This window comes from Neovison vison, chromosome 1 (assembly GCF_020171115.1).
Source record: "Neovison vison isolate M4711 chromosome 1, ASM_NN_V1, whole genome shotgun sequence".
NCBI classification, from domain to species: Eukaryota; Metazoa; Chordata; class Mammalia; order Carnivora; family Mustelidae; genus Neogale; species Neogale vison.
In genome coordinates this window covers 124706439-124711212 of record NC_058091.1, presented here as the reverse complement: position 1 = coordinate 124711212, position 4774 = coordinate 124706439, and positions in this window count along the sequence as shown.

The following is a 4774-nucleotide window of genomic DNA, read 5'->3' as shown; positions in this document are numbered from 1 at the left end:
TGTATCTTTAGGTTCAAAATGGGTCTCTTGTAGACAACATATGGATGGGTCCTTTCGTTTTATCCAATCTGCAACCCTGTGCCAGTTTATGGGTGCATTTAGGCCATACACATGGAGAGTGATTATTGATAGATATGTTTTTATTGACATCGTGTTACCTCTGAAGTCTTTCTTTCTGTCAATTGTCTCTATATTTCTGTTCGATGCTATTTTTAGGATTTTTCCTCTTTTATAGAACCCCCTTAATATTTCGTGTAGTGCTGGCTTGGTGGTTGCATAGTCTTTTAAGCCTTGCTGGTCTTGGAAACTCTTTATCTCTCCATCCATTTTGAATGTCAGTCTTGCTGGATAAAGTATTCTTGGCTGCATGTTCTTCTTATTTAGTGCCCTGAATATATCTTGCCATCCCTTTCTGGCTTGCCAGGTCTCTGTGGATAGGTCTGACGTTATTCTGATGGGCTTTCCTCTGTAAGTAAGGAGCCTCTTTGTCCTAGAAGCTTTCAGGAGATGATACCTACAATTATGATTCCTCAATTTGACTATCAGGTGTCGTGATTTTTTTTTGGAATATATAATCTTGGGTGGAGACCATTTAGCCTCTAGTCCATGAACACTGGTTCCATTCGCGAGATTGGGAAAATGTTCATGATAAACTTGTTCCACTATATCTTTTAGACTTCTTTCTTTCTCCTCCCCTTCAGGGATTCCAATAATTCTGACATTGGAACGTTTCATGACATCATTTATTTCCCTGATTTTGTTTTCGTGGCTTCTAAGCTGTTTGTTCCAGGCTTCCTCCTGATCCTTTCTCTCTATCTGTTTGTCCTCTAGATCACTAATTATATCTTCTGTCTCAGTTTTTGAGAGAATTTAGATTCTCTAGCTTTGAGAGAATTTAGATTAGATTGGAACTCATTGAGAGCATTGTGAAGCTCATTCCTGGTAGCTTTCAGCTCTTCCCTAACATTGAATACATGATCTCTGGTCGCTTTCAGTTCGGCCCTAATCAATTCCTTTTGGTCATTCATGGCTTTCTCCAACCTAGCTATTGCCTGGATAATTGTTATCCTGAATTGTCTTTCCGACATATTGTCTATGTTGATAGTTGTTAGCTCTGTTGCAGAAGGTCCATCCTCTGTAGTTTTCTTCTGTTGGGCATTCCTCCTCCTAGTCATTTTGGTGAGAGATGACTGAACAGATGTAGCTGCATGTATTGACCGTGGTGCAATCAAGGTGCACGCTGGAACACTTCTGAGCAATCAGGATTTACCACCCAAATGAGAGACAGAAGAAAAGAAAAGAAATAAAAAAGAGAGAGAGACGGGAAAGAAAGGGAAGATGAAAGTGAAGGTTCAGCCCAAATGGGCCCCAAGGTAAGATTTATGAAGTAGACAAACAAAAACAGACAAACAAAAAGACTGATAAAAGTATATGATAAGAGAAAAAATATATATAAGCAAATAAAGGAAGAACCTTGTCAAAAAGAACCCCAAGTGTAAGATTTATATACTATCAGGACAAACACAAAAACACAGAAACACTGGTCAAAGAAAAACATGGGAGAGTGGTTATAAATTCTCAGTGTGGAGAGGAAGGTTGTTTTCATTCTTCCTGGATGTATCTTGATATCTTTGCTAAAGGACTCAACTTTCCTAAGATTAAGGGGTATTAAAAATTGGTTTACCTATAGGGGTAGTATTGATTGGGGAAAGGGGATTACTTTGAAGTTTAACTCTATATGAATATTAGAAAATAAAAATAAAAAGGAATAAACTAGACTAAACTAAACTAAAATTAAAAAAAAAGAAATTCAAAAAATAGTAATGCAAAAGAAAATTATAGGTGTATGTATCAAAAAGTTCAGGTTAGAAGGTTATTATGGAATTTGGTGTACTGGACAGCTCACTGTGATGGTAAATAGGTTAAAAATTATCTATATATAAAAGAAATGAACCAGAGTAGTGGGAATGAGTAAAAAAATAAAAGTTTTCCTATGAAGTATTGCTGGTTGTTCTCTTGTCGTCCTTTTTTTTTTCTTTCTTGGTTTGTTTTCTGGGGGAGGGGCCTGCCACGTGGGTTTTCAGTCAATGTTGTTCCCTGAGTTAAGTCCCCCCGCCCCCCTCAAGGGAGTGGGCTCTGAGGAAACTGTTTTTTTTTTCAGGGTTTTGTTCTCTGGCAGTTTTTATGTTTGTTCACTTTTTTCTTTTCTCACCTTGACAGCTTTTGATGGTTTTTGTAGTCTTAGAGGAAAAAAAGTGCACACTGACCTCCCTCTCAGAAAGAAGCCTCAGTCTGGCTGCAGAGCCCAAATAAGTTCCCCCTTGGCCTCTGGTAGAGCAGGTTCTGAGTTGCGGTCCCTGGGGATGCAGGATCTTTTGCTTGTACCCAAAGCCAGGGCAGCAGCGGCTGTCTGGGCAGCTCCAGACCGCCAGAGAGGTTCCAAGCAGTGATCACACACTGAGATTTAACTGCTGGCCTGGGCTGGGAGTGCCTGGTCTTTCTGGGTCTAAGAGCACCCGGCGTCGGGCGCGGGTCTCAGGTTCTGAGCACCAGGCTGGTCCTTCACGCACCTCTCTGGGGGGAGAGTTTGGTGCATGCATCTTAGGCTCTGAAACAATGGTGCATATCAAAGGGCGCCAGCTGGGCCTTTGTACCTCTCTCAGGGGAGGATGAGGGTCACGCACATCTCAGGCTCTATAGCACGGTTCCCGCGTTCTGCCCTCTGGCGTTGCTCCCACCCCCTCACAGGAGCTGGACCCTACGCGTTCTTGGGCGCGCTAGCAGCTTACCTACAAAGACCTAGTTTCTCCGCCGCACTCTCTCTGGCTCAGCGCCAGGGGCGGGTGTCCTGGGACCAGGGACTTAAACCCCTGTCCCTAGCTGCCCCAATTCCCACAATTTCCCCCCCACAATCCTTTGCTCTTTTGGAGTGCTTTCAACCAGTCTCCAAGTTAATGCTGGTCCCCAGATGCAGGGCACTCTCGCTCATATTGGGGGTATTACTTTCCAATGGGTCACCTCTGGTGTCTCCCTCCCCCTTTTGTTTATCTTCCGATATCAGTCCACCGTTCCCACACTGCTTTACCTGCCCACTGGCATCTTCTGCCCCTGTAGAGATCCAGACGTGTATAATTCTGATCTCAGGCTGATTTCATGGGTGGTCAGAGTTCTTTGGTAGGTAATCAGCTCACTTTAGGGTACAGGTTTAAAAGGCGCCTCCTCCTACTTCCTCACCATCTTGTCCCCCCTCTTGCTTTGTTTTTAATTCATTCAACCACACTTTGTTTTATGGTTGGAACATTTAGTCCATTTACATTTAATCATTGATAAGTATGTACTTACTGCCATTTTGTTAATTGTTTCTGGTTGTTTTTGTAATTTTGTTTTAAAGGAACTTTATTAATTTTTTTCATTTCATTTTATTTTATTTCTTTTCAACATTTCATTAATGTTAAAGGTGGCATGTCAACTTATTGGGAGACAAAAAAATTATTCAATAAACAGTATCGGAAAAACTGGCTATCCATGTAGAAGAAAAACAATCATTTATAACACCATAAATAACCATCAACTTCAGACAATTTATTTTATTTTTAAAGACTTAATTTATTTATTTGACAGAGAGAGCACACTATCAGGAGGAATAGCCTTCAGAAGCAGAGGGAGAATCAGGCACCCTGGTGACCAGAGATCCTAACAAAGAGCTCAATCCCAGGACCCAGGATCATGACCCGACCTGAAGGCAGACACTCGACCAACTGAGCCACCCAGATGCCCCCAGTAGTTTAAATATATAAATGCAAATGTAAAATAAAATACTAGGATAATATATTAAATAATAGTTTTATAATATTGTGATAAAGATGACATCTAAAACAACACAGGAAATGCATAATTATAAAGGAAAAATTGACAGATTTGATTATATAAATATTAAAATGTTTCAGTATTGAAGGGAAGAAACCTGACAAAGTCAAAAGATAGGTATTAATAACAGTGGGGTAAAATGTTATTAAGAAAATGACAATCTAACTTTTTAAATGGAAAATTATATAATCGATTTAGTGAAAATATGAAAAAGTATGTATAGAATATGAAAAGGTATATATAAAAAAGATGTTCAATGTCACTAAAAGTCAGAGAATGATAACATTGTCTTCCATCATTTGGTAAAAGAAAGAAAGAAATATAGAGAGAGAAAGAGTGAGAAAGAAAGAAAGAATGAAAAAAAAAGAAAGAAGAAATCTCAAATTTCCTACACAGAATACAATAAAAAAGTATTCTTTTGTCTTTTGTTTCAGTAATATTTTATTTTTTTTCTGAAGAACGCTTCTTAATTTTATAATTCTATTAAATCTCTTACTTTTTTTAGAATATAGTATTTTTATTTAAAATGGAATGAAATCTACATATAATGCATTTTCATTATATTTAAGGATGGATCATTAAATTTAAAAAGAGAGATTAGAAGATTTTTCTCAATGAGCAGCTGCACCATTTATGTGTAGGATAAGGACAAATTTATATGTAGGGTGTTAGCTCACTTGGGAAAGGAAAATTGTAATCCAAAGAAATTGGTTAAAACTATAAGTAAGAAATGAAAAACAAAAAAGAAAATAGACAAAAGCTATTTCCTCTTCAGTGCATAGAATAAGAATTTTCCTTACTGTGTTTAGGGCAAAAATTTTAAATTTTAAGGAATTTTAAATTTTAGGGAAAAAGTTTTAAATTATATTATAGTGCCAGTAATACTGTGGTATCATTTTTGGACCTA